At 43.3% G+C, this 13,187-nt stretch overlaps 1 protein-coding gene across 1 annotated transcript in view; it reads right to left on the reverse strand.

Moving 5' to 3' along the window:
- LOC119650265 (kin of IRRE-like protein 2) overlaps positions 1–13,187 on the reverse strand; it is a 435,476-nt gene that overhangs the window by 315,401 nt on the left and 106,888 nt on the right. The gene's annotated exons all lie outside the window — the stretch shown is intronic.

The following is a 13,187-nucleotide window of genomic DNA, read 5'->3' on the forward strand; positions in this document are numbered from 1 at the left end:
GTACATATATATATACGTGTTTACCCCATGAACCTATGTAGATTTTGAAAATGCAATACAATGTAAAAGAAGTCCCAGCTTTTTACCAGAATTCAGCACTTTTCGACAATATCAAAAATGTTGTATCCTTAAAGGCATTTCGTTTGATACAATACATCATTGAATTCGCTAGAAAAAGTGTAAAATCATGTCAATCAATCCTAGGGAGGGTGGGTTGATATTTTCAACACTCACATCAAATCTGATTAGCATATTATTTGCATATGACTTGCGGATAAATTTGTTCATTGTAGGTATTTAAATACGTCATGTTATTTACACAACATGCTGTTTTGAAGGTCAGGTGAAGAAGAAGGGTTAGACGCACCGTATTTAGTACCATCCTCAACAGAGTCAAATAGATCCCTACTGACTTTATTTTCAATGAAGGAATTCTGTATTAGGCTCCATTCGGTCAAATTGAATGCGTTTCCCACGTCCAGTGTCGCCACTATGCACTCTAGTCGTGAGCTGGTGCAGCAACTATCACTACACTAAGAGTGTCCAAACGTGAGTAAGGAAGCTAAGAATTTGTACTCTCTAAGTGCTAAGAAGTCGTAAACTTCACACCCGCTGCAGTCACCTAGCAGCCAAAGTGCGAGACTGCAATTAGTACCTAAGGTGCAGTCAACCAAAAAGGAGAGTACAGCAATTCCCATAATGGGAGAAACTGGAAATTTCCAGTGCAGTCTATCTCTCCGTGGCGTTGTTGACTTAATATGCCAAAAGTATTAGAAAAAGGGATACGCTATTTGAGGATAGAGGGAGTCCCAAGTCCGCATCCAGTTGATGTCGGGCCGAGCCACTTGGAAAGAAACATTCTTCCATATTTGTGGTCCACGGCACTTTTTAAGGTTTTGTGAAAAAAGCAAAACCTTATTAAAATCGATTCACTGTCTGTCTGTCTGTGTGTCACACGCACTTTTCTCCAAAACGGCTAAACCGATCCGAACGAAATTTGGTGGATAGACTGGAGCTATGAAATCCCACACATACAGTGAGTGACACAAATTTAGGTGGAGTTTAAAGGGTTGCTCCCCATACTTGGAAAGGGGGGGTTTAAAGAAAAATTTCACTGGATATAGTCGTGTGGGGTATCAAATGAAAGGTCTCGATTAGTACTTTCCGAAGCTGCTACTAGTTTTAGCGTGAATTGCAAAGTCAAAATGTACGCACTTAAAGTGAGACGACATGCTGAAACCATGCTACTGTTCTTGACCGTGACTTTCTGCCGCCGGTCTGTTGTTAATTTGGATTAGTCACTTATTTACAAGCCATTTATATACAAGAATTTTACGTGGGTTAGTGATTATTATTTAATATCATTTATTTACAATACAATTTCGGATCCAACTACGGGTTTGTTTTTAAGGTTTTGTGTAAACACAAAACCTTATTAAAATCGGTTTACCGTCTGTCTGTCTGTCTGTCTGTCCGTCTGTCTGTCTGTCTGTCTGTCTGTCTGTCTGTCCGTTACACGCATTTTTCTCGGAGACGGTTATAGCGATTGACACCAAATTTGGTAGAAAGATGGGAACTGTGAACGCTCACACACACAGTGAGTTACATCCTTTTACGTTGAATTTAAGGGGGGGTCCCCATACATGCAAAAGGGGGGTGTAAATTTTTTTTTCATCAAATATAGTCATGTGGCCTATCAAATTAAAGGCCTCGATTAGTACTTTTCGAAGCCGATCTTAGTTTTGACATTTCTTGGAAACGTGGGGAGTGCGGGGGTTGAAAATGATCATTTCTTTAAGGGGGCCATTCTCAGAAACTACTAAACCGAGAAATCTGAAAAAAATCAGGAGGCTGCCACTATATGGTGCCTTGGCTCCGAAATACCTTTCATACCGATATCTGTTCAAAGAAAGTTAATAATAGTATATTACTATAATTTTTTGTAGTTGGCTGGAAACCCCCCTTAAATTCATCCTAGCGGCACGAAATTCTGCAGTGATGTAGGCTATAATGTACAGCATGATCATACCAAGTTTGATGGAAATCGTACTATTACTAACAAATTTATAATACATCGAATTTGTTGCTTCTTTGAAAATTGAAGACTATCAATGTCAATATCACCCGAAAGTGGACATATGCATATATTACGTACTACGTACTAAGAAATACACAAAACCTTTCGTACCTGAAGCGTCCAGCTTCCGGTTTCCCGACTTGTTTTTTTTTACATGGGAATGTATACACAGGAATTCTAGACTGAGGAATTTGCGGGTGACACGGTACCTATAGGGTTTGTCGATTCTTGACCCCATCTCCCGTGCTGCCGATCCGCTGATTTATGTGGTTCTCCACCTGATGGTACTCTAGGTCCGTGATGTTTAACGTTAACGCTGTGATTTTTGTCTGTTGATGTCTAAGAGCGTTCACTTCCTCGCGAATAGCTATGTCTCGATAATTAAGGTAAGCTACTGTCCCCGCCGCTAAGAGACCTGGGATATACTTGGCACTTGTTTACAATAAACTACTTGATATAAGGGGGACTATACCAAAGACCCGCCTAACTCGGTTGACCTTATAGGAAGCGGTCAACCGTCGATTAACATCAGCGACTTGCAGTTCGCTTGCAAGTTTCAGCTCGTTGCAATGTTCTTGGACTTCCTCCACCATCTGCCGCTCACATATCCCATGGAATCCTATCCAACTGTTGCGACATTATGTCGAGATCACGCGTGAGGTTTACTGAGGTTGCAATAGTGTATTTTAGGTCAAATGCCTTTACCTGCACTAATCCCAATTCCAAAATTCTGGTTTCCAAGACCGGGTCCACTGCCCAGAACACCACTGTGGCGGGCATTAGGCATATCACAGCAGAATAGCCACTTGCGCCAGAGACCACGGCTTCCATCCTTTTCCGCTTCTCGTTCGGGAGTGAATGTTAGGTGGAACCTTGTCCGGTTCTAACGCATTATCATCTGCTTCCTGCGCTTGAGAGGGCTCAGCTTCCTCTTCTGAGAGAAGGGGAACGAGCTGATGCACGGCACGATGTATATTGTCCCTACCAGCAGTTTTTAGTTTTACTTGACGGATGGTGCCCTGTAGATCTGGAAAAACTTCTAACACTCGCCCGGTCTTCCAATCTAATGGCCTGTGACCACTTTCTTTGATTAGAACAAGTTCACCTGGTCTCAGTTGCCTACCATTTATACCGCTTCTGTATATACCCCAAATAGTCAGTCTCGAATTTGACCCAGAAATGCTTCTGCAGTTCCTGGATCTGAAGCCATTTTTTGGTTGCTGGGAGACTTTCATTTAGACCTTCCCCAGCCGGAGACGACAATAGGCTTCTTTGAATGATGAAATGTGCAGGAGTTAGTACCTGTAGGTCATGACTATTATCAGCCAGCGGATACAATGGTCGGCTGTTTAATATTGCTTCCCATGTGCAGACGGCAGTTTGAAAATTTTCATATGTCAGGTTGGAAATTGAAGGCATCCGCTTTATGTAGCGTTTTAGACTCCCCACTGCAGCCTCAAACAGCCCTCCGTAGTGGCTGGCTCTTGGGGGTTGTGATGCCATACGATCTGACGCTGAGCCAACCTCTCCTCGCATTCACTGGTCAACTTTCCCGTCGCCCACTTCGTTAGCGGAAGTTTGCCTTTTCCTAGAGTTTCTGTGATTTTACGGATGACCTCTTGAGCTTCTTTTATACTGGACGCCCCGTACAACAGATCATCCATATAGAACGCGTTCTTGATGATCCAGTTGATCTCCTCATCAGGAGCGTTGTCGCCTGCCACCTGGTGAAGCGTTCGAATTGCTTGCCAGGGTGCACAGTCTAACCCGTAGGTCACCGTTTTCAAGTAAAACTCTCTTATCGGTTCTTCAGGCTTTGCCCGCCAGAGAATCCTAAGCCTGATCTGATCCTCCGGTCTCAAAAGTATCTGCCGATACATCTTAGTAATGTCACTAGAGTATACATACGCAAACCTGCGTATTCTAGTGAGAATGTCGAAAATATGGTTTTGCAGCTTTGGACCGGGATGGATCATCTCGTTAAGGCTCATACCATTTGATGTTGGACTGGAAGCATTGAAGACATTCCGCAATTTCGTCGAAGTGGCCTTTTTGCGAACCACGCTTAAATATGGTATATAATATACCTTGCCGCTCGTGTCAGACTGATGACCCTTTGGAACTTCAGCCATGTGGCCCAAATTAAAATATTCTTTCATAAACTCATCCGATTTGAGCTTGTGGTCTTTGTTTTTCAACCACCTTTTCTCCGGACCGAGATAGTGCTGCACAGCCTTGTGGTAGGAGTTTCCTAGTTTAATATTATCTTGTCGCCAAGGGGTCGGTACCACGTATCGGCCATCATTCTTTCGGTAATGACCCTTTACGAATAGATCCTCACAAATTTCGTCATCTATGCGACCAGATTCATCTCTACTTAGGGGCATATCTCAAAAAGTCCTAAAGTCCTGTTCCCATTCCTTGATAGTGACATGTGTTGAGGTGAACTTCGATACCCAAGATTCCGCCGGACCAGACACAATCCATCCCAATTTCGTGTTCTGGAGCAGGAAACTATCTACGGTTTCTACTCCATTCACGAAAAGTTGTGGAAGGATTCTAGACCCCAATAAAACTGGAACATGAGATGCATGTTCCGTTACGGGGTCCGCCAACTTCTTCCCTTGAAACAACGCCTTTACTTGCGGCGGTACCTGTGGAAGGGAACCTTTAGTTACCCGCCTGACTACTAGCGCTTTAGTGCTGACCTCGGAACCATCGTCTAATTTAAGGGTGCGACACACAACCGCTGACACTTTCCCTGCTGACACACCACCTACCCCTGAAATTTCGATGTTGGTCTTTTTCTTTTTTAACCGAAGTTTCTGTATTAGATCTTCGGTTATATAGCTGCTCTGACTGCCTTGATCGATCAAACACCGAACTGGAACGGCATGTCCTTGTCTTGCTTCTAGCTTAACGACAGCTGTTTGAAGAACGGTTCCGGACCATGACAATGCTGTCGAATTTTTGGCATGATGAACAGCAGAAGACGGATTATCCCCTTTGCACGGATGCATGGCAGTAAGATGTTGGCCTTTGCATATTTCGCATTGGAGAGTCTTGCGTTTATTGCACGCTTCCCCCCTGATATATTTGTGGGAGAGACAATAAATGCAAACATGATAACGGCGGAGCAGTTTCTTCTTGTCAGCACTTTCAATGAATTCAATTCAATTCAATTCAATGCTTCCCCATACATAAGAAGCATTTAATCCAGTTTCTCTTTTCACCATCCGACTTGGAGAGCAAGGTTATCTCCTTCTGGATTTTTCTCTTATTCCCAAGATCCTCCGCCTTGGATATCCCACTTAGACCATCCCAACCGGGGGACATGATCACATATCTATTTTCTAGGAATTGGTCGATGTCGTTTATCGTAACGGGCATTTTTGGATCTCGTAACGTTAAGTCGAACTCCCTCCGAGTTGTCATATCCATTTTCCTCGTCAGGACGAACGGAATGAATGGAATACCTTCATCTGCATTGAATCCTGCTTTCCGTAGGTTCTGAACTGCGGAACGCATGGTATCCAATGCTCTTCCCAGCGATCTAGCCTCCCTTTGGTTTATCTGAGGTAAGTCAACTAACGCCTGAATTTCCTTTTCTATAAGGGCCGACGATTACTGTATCTTCGGTCAAGAAGAACCCATGCTTGTTGATAATTCTCTCCGTATATCCCTAAATGGTCGATTACAGGTTTTGCATCGCCTCTTAACTTGCTCTGAAGCATCATTAAGCGCTCCGCAAAACCGATTTCAGAACCATCGTATACAGAGTTAAAGAGGCTTTTGAATGGTTCGTATTGACTGATATCCCCACTGAATATTGGAATATCTGGGATTGGTGGGGCGGGTCTAAAACGATATCCTGAGTTCCAAGGGGAAAAATGGCTCGAAGGACCAAAATGGTTTGGCCGGGCCTGGCTGGGATCCAAGAAGGATTCTGAGCGGTTTGGCCCAGGAGTCCGCAAACATTCTGGGCGGGGCTGACTAGGGTCTAATAAATAGTCCGGTCGTAGTTGGGTGGGGAAGGGCCCAAGATTAGATGTACGCGGTTCGGCTCTCCACGTTGGATAATTTTGTCTATCCTTATCACAGGCCCCCCATGCCCCTCCGAACGCAACTTCACACCTGCTTGAACTCCTGGGCAGATCCCTAGCTGTCGCTTCACCTTGGAGTCTGTCGTTGACGTTTAGGCCCAAGTCTCGTTCTAATAACTCTGTTTCAACTTGTCTTGGGACGGCCCCCCTATTCGAACTTCCTTCACCGGGATCTATATAATTTTGAGTCACTGGCGGGAGTTTAGGGACTTGTTCCCTAACTGGCCCCAAAGTTAACGGGTCGACCTCTGTTTGTCTCTCCTCAGGAATAAGAGAGGGATGAACTCTCTCAACGAACTCCTTTGCTTTCAAATAAACTGATTGCATGAGTCCCAGCTTATTCTCTCGAAAATATATTAAATCTGCCGAGGGATTCAATAATAGAAGCTGTTTATGTTCTGCAATGAACTCTAAATAGATCTGCCGGACTTCACTCCACGCGGTTTCAAAGCGTTCCTTAGTTCGCTTCTCCTGCCGCAGTTTGCATAGCGTCTCGCGAACCTCTTCAATTTTCAAAACCCGCTTTTGCTGAGCTTCAATGATCTCCTGGATCTCCATTTTTTGGTTCTATTTCAACTGGTGGTCAATTAATTGATTTAAATATTTCCGTTTGGCACGGACAGTGTGTATGAATGACACACAGATAACGTGGGAGGCGCAACACTATAAGGACCTTTCCTTTGGTCTGGACGCGCCCGCGTAACAACAACAATAATTTTTAAAAATTTCCGTTTCGCACGGACAATATATTATGAATGACACAGAGAATACGTGGGAGGCGGAACACTATAAGGACCTTTCCTTTGGTCTGAACGCGCCCACGTAACAACAACAATAATAAAAATGCACACCAACGATGTTAGAGTGTCGTTTGAGGAACGTGGGAGGTGCAACACTAAAAGGGCTTTGCCTCGGGTTGAACGCGCCCACGTATCAACAACACAAAAAACAATGCACACCAACGATGACGTTCAAATACTGTTTTATATTGTGTAGACGAAACACAATCACTATAATTTCCCGCACTTTATATTTCTTTTACACAAGAGAAATTATTTTTATAATATTAATTTTGTGTAAAAACTTACTTTGGATCGTATCCGGCGGCCTTTTCGAATGGGCTACCCTGCTTGGGCGTTGGCCAAGCTCGCGCACTAGATCCTGGATTTTTAATTAGAGGACCGTGGTTGCTCTCGTTCCGGGCTGCCGAAACTTAACTTCGGAACGATGGTGTAAACAAAAACTACTGGAACAGAAAAGGCTAAAAGGTTAGGAATTATACTTACGTAGATTGACTTGGATTTAGTTAAAAAAAACACTCGCGTTTCCACTTCTACAAACCTTTTATTTCTACAACACAATATTCTACTTTTTTTCTTTTTTTACAATTTCACTAATTAATTCTATAAGTGAGTACAAGATATTATCGCGCGAAATAAAGTGTTCCCGGTTAGAACACTTTATTTCTGTTCAGAGGCTTTTTGACTACTAAAAATTAAATGTAATGCTATTCTTTAAGTCACCTATGTTTGACCCTTCCGTGTTTACACATTGGTTTGAAAGTGTTCTTGTACACAACACAATAACACTTGTTTATTATTATAAATTTTCTTGCTGGCGGCAAATCGACACCTGCTGTTGCGCTGCGAATTGATGACACGGAAGAAAGTCTTGTCGAGGCTAAATATACTATTTGGTAAGTAACATGCTGATGCAATGGCGGAAAAGAATCTCGCGATGTCCAAACAGGCCATTTGCATAGCATGTGATGTAACGACGGAAGAGGTTAAATGCGCAGGCAGACTGGGTTTCATGGGGCTAGCTCCAAAGATGCGGCTGCTGGAGAAAATCCGGCGAAATCGCTTAAACACTCCCCTTAAGTTTATCCCAGAGTTATAAAGGTTGGTATTATTATAAAATATAATATGAAGCATATCATCAGAGTCTGAAGTGTATGACGTTGAGTATTATCAATACAGGGCTTTCCATCAACTGATTTATTTAAATCGCTGAAGGCATTGGAATTTTTAATTATGTGGCACGCAGCTGTCATGCACTCATCGCCCCTCACATATTTTTCTTTTTCTTCAGTCTTTGTCCCATTCACAAGCAGGGCCGGTTCCTCGTGATCGGTTTCGCAATTTTATTTTATCAAATGCCTGATCTGGATGAAATTTCGAGGCTTATAAACGCCCATCCAGCGCATAAAGCCATTGACTTCGATGTTCAGACCAATAATGGTAAGTGAATTCTCGTTAATGCGAATTACGTGAAAATAATATCAAAGGCGCCTATGTCACAGTTTCTCCACGATCGGTGTAACCCCATATCGATCGCGGATATACTCATTTCGGATGTAATAAGAACGTGTCACGCCACCAGTCCAATGCAAAAACTTCGTCTCCATTACCGTAAGACGCCGTTCATTGTCTTTTATAGACGGCAAACATTCAGGACTATAGAAAGCGGCAAACGGGCAACATCCCGGTAAATTTTAGATTTGAGACGTTCGCTGATACGTTGATCACAAAGAACACCAGTGGTGGAATGCTACTTCATCCAGGTCGCATTAATGCGTGAAACAATTTCATTACGCGGTGCTCCATTGGCTGATAACATTGACCCGAAATATTCAATTCGCTCAGTTCTGGGCAGGTTACTGCAGCTGACAGCAATGAGCAATTTTGATATCTCGAATCAATGCTGTCAGCGAATGCAGAACTGCGATATGCTCCTCACAAAGGGAAACACAAAACCCTTTATACCTGAAGCGTCAAGTTTCCGGTTTCCCGACTTGTTTTTAAAGTTTTGCGTTTCGTGTTTTGTGTGTCCGTCATACACATTTTGCTCGGAGACCATTATAGCGATTAACATCAAACATGGTAGAAAGGTGGGAACTGTGAACGCTGACGCATACAGTGAGTTCCTTTTACGTCGAATTTAGGGGGGGGGGGGGGGGTAATTTTTTTCACCAAATATAGTCATCTGGCATTCATGTGTAGCAAATGAAAGATAAGTACTTTCCGAAGTCGGTCTTAGTTTTGAAATTTGTTGGAAAGGTGGTGAGTGCGAAGGGTCGAAAGCGATCATCTCTTCAACGGACCCAGCCTCAGAAACTGCCCAACCAAAAAATCTGAAAAAAAATCAAGAGGCTGCCAATATATGGTGCCTAGGCTCCGAAAGATCCTCCTGCAAAAACCCCTTTAAATTCATCCTAGCACAACTTGGTTATACTTCGCAATCATATCGTGTTTGTGATCAAATATCACTTTCAGCCACAGTCTGTTACGCTGTTCTCAGAGTAGAGGCAGCGTCTGATGAGCTGCCTCTGCCCTAGACGAAACCATCAATCACTTTTTGAAAAGAGATACTACCGGAAAATGAGGAAAGTTTCCCCCGCAAAAAAGGGGGAAGGTCGGAAAGCGGCTCTAATATCGATACGTGAAATACATCCATGCGGTACAACGCGGCTCTTTTTCCACCTCAGGCAAGAATTCCAACGATATTAGCTGGACAACCTGCCCTTAGCAAAATTAGATAGTAGGACTCTCTAGAGAGTACTCCACTCTGTGTTGCAGCAATGTGCTATTGTACTCTGTAAAGGCAAGACGTGAATCCGTCATTGCAAGGCGCGCTATCTTCACTTGAAAATCGGTTCTCAAACCACGTTCTAGGTTAAGGGGCATCAAAATTGTACAGTGCTTTGCCCCAACAGAGATAGTGGTGGAAAGTTTGTGGATTTCTACAGCTTGCACCGCCTTGTTATTGGTAGCACATTGTTCGATCACAGAGCCTACTTGACACCGTACGATCAAGCAGATCGATTACTTTCCGATCAGTCAGAGATTTATTGGTTCTCCCCTCGACGTGCGTAACAAGAGTGGCTGATATCAGCCTCCAAAGGATCCACCATCTGATGATCACTTACGTTCGCTTTCGTGTTGCGTGCGCCACTTCTCGCAGGGCTAGGGAGTTGTGACCCTCCAAGATGAACATCGACAGCTTGTATGGGAGAGTTATGTTACTGATTGGAAGGTGGATACACTGAGCATATCATTGAGCATTGGGCTGCCATTGGTTGTCCACTATGTCCCGGTGGGGGTGACAGCAGAATCATGGAGACGAATCGATGAACGGAACCGTTGAAGGAGAATGATTGCGGGAGTAACACGCTCGAACTCCGATATCATGTGAAATCCTGGGAAGGTAAATGTAGTGCCCCCGTAGCAATAGGGAATTTGTTATTGCGGCGGTCATGAAAGCGGAAAACCTGAGTTGCAATGATGTCAGAAGTGTACACCGCATCACGAAAGAACTTGCCGCTGGTCGCAAATCTTTCGATGGTCCTGTGAAGAAAGTTCCTACTCCTCACCGACCTTGAAGAGCAGCTGAAGAGGTGGAAAGAGCACTTCATCATGGTTCTTAACTAAATCACATCCGATGAAGTTCCTTCTATTGTGGATGATATGGCATAATGTGTAGATACGGACTCTTCCTGCAAACAGTACAGAAATATTCTCGACCATAGAGAGTGAGTAAAACCTCTGGGTGGGAATGTCTCCCTGGGAAATTATTTGTCACTGCACCCGTATTTTGTGCAGAACTGTTGCTTCCACTTGCGGCGCGGCAGGATCCGCAGCATTCGAAATTTATTTCAAATGTTGCCGATGCGGACGGGTAGATGGCGCGGAACTCTCGACTCACTTTAGAACTCGCCACTCATTTAGAACTCGCCACGGGAGTGGAGAATTAGCGGTGAGAAAGTGCTGTTGGTTGGGACAGAAAGGACCGCTTGGAAATAAGCCGGTCTCTTCAGTCTCCAACCGCGGAGAGTAACACTCACTTAAATCAAAGTTTGAAACTTTGTATTAATTTTTTATATTGTTTTAAGGTTTTTAATTCTATTTACCACACTCGTGAATTAAAGTTATTCGATCTATTAGAGAAGTTATTTCCTCTCTTTTCCTAGTAGAATCTATCTTGGTGCTTGAGAAATAGCTGAGTAATTCATGTTTTTGAATAGACCAACTTAAATGGAAAACTAAATTATTAATAAATGAAAGTGGTTTGCGAATGTTTCTATTTTGTATATTTTTACAATCCAAATTATCTAATGTGGTATAAGTTTCGTGCTCTTTTCCAATAAACAACAATTAAGAAACTAAACACTCTTGTGAAAATCTTAGGGATACGGGGTTTTCCCAGAGAGTGGAAGAAGGGGATGATCATTAAATAATAAGATCATAAAATAATCCCGGAATGCATCAAACAACATCTTGAGAGTGTCATCGACAGATAACAGTTTTCTTTCCGCTTCCAATCCTCCTTCAATGACCACACAATATCGATTGTTTTGGATTGTGCCCGGAGTTTAGATGTTCGCTTCAACTGCTCTGGACTTAGGAAGAGATGCAAGTTGAGTTCGACTGAAGATAAACACAAATTAAACCAAGGTTCTCAGTCTTATGGAAAGAGTATCGAATATGTTGATCAATTTGCATATCTGAGAAACGTGGTTCCTACTGTCAGCGATATAAAAAGACATAAAAAGACCCCCACTGTCACTCGAAGGTGGAAAACTTGGTAGGCGTACAGTAGTATCACCCCTACGCGATGTGATCGGAAGGTGAAGGCGGCAGTAGATAGGTCACACTTTTAGGAGGGGTGACAATTAGATTGCTGGCTACGCCATGTAGTGAAATCTACTCTCCTAAGGTGGCCGATGAGTAGGATGTGCCAGGAGCACATGGCGAAGAAAAGTAAAGAAGGAGTACGGTCATCTTAGGAACGATAGCGCGTAAGTATACCTCGCAAAGGGGTGAATGGTAATTATGCATAAATTAACTTGGAGCGAAAGCCTCTGCCTTTCTACTAGCCTACTACTAACCTATCTATGCAGTAATCTTACAATACTGTATTAATGGTAAGGCTAGATACGTCGTGACCTTCTACCCAGAGAGCGTCAGCCTTTCAATCTCGCAGCCCTGGCTTTGAATCGCAGTCATCGTGGGTGTCTATGTCCATCTTATGGTTGTCCCGCTGCTGTGAGCGTATCACTTGCACAGCGTTAGGTGCGATGATAGTGAAATTGAACAAGAGATACTGGAGACGTATTAGTCGCGTGTAATTCTTATAATTCTCTGTGTTTGCTGCCGGTGCCGGAACGACAGTCAAAAGGCCATTCTAGTTGGTCAAAGTCAATGTATAGAACAGAGATACCCCAAAGAAATGTGAAAAATGGTGGGATTAAGCCTGAAGATCCGCCCGCATATACTGAAGCTCTACTAAAGTGTTCCTTCGGCACGCACTTGCAACCTTCTAAACTAGCCAGGCCCGGCAATATGAGGCGTTCGTTTTGGACACTTCAGTCCTAACATCATTCATTACCGAAGCCTACAAAACAATCATTCACTTCCAGCTTAATAGGCGGCTTCTCCGCTTCTTTAACCCGACATAGAAGTCGGAGCGTTTTTCACTTTTCTTCCGATTTGGAAAACTGGTCGAATACAAGTTATTGGAGACGGGTGGGTATAGTACCTCGCTACAGTCTTCTGTTTTCAACCAAATACTTCCAGACTATCAGTTTTTTCCCCGCCAGAAAAAACGCGGAAATTAAGAAAAAGTTGTCACTCTTATAATGAAAAGAAGAGACTGTTTCCATGAGCTCGTATGGCAAAACATTTCAGTCTTCACCTGACAAGGTCCGCATTCAAAGGCTTCAAGGCTTATTAGCACTTTCTGCTGGAGGAAAAACCGTACAACTTGAAAATGAGGTCAAGTATACGTGGAGCCTAGTCGGGGACAAAGTTGAGAACCTGTTTGCTCTCTATCCAATATGACATAACAAAGTTGGGAGCGGGATAAAAATGGTTTAGCGATGGCCTAGTTGACCGAAGTCAGCCTAAAGGGAAGAGCGATCCCAAGAATCTAAAAAAATGAAACTCACTGTGAAAGTTCTTACCTCGAGCGAATTCAAACTAAATACGTGACATTCTCAATTTGTATGT

The sequence above is a fragment of the Hermetia illucens genome, chromosome 2 (genome assembly GCF_905115235.1).
Source record: "Hermetia illucens chromosome 2, iHerIll2.2.curated.20191125, whole genome shotgun sequence".
Classification (NCBI taxonomy): Eukaryota; Metazoa; Arthropoda; class Insecta; order Diptera; family Stratiomyidae; genus Hermetia; species Hermetia illucens.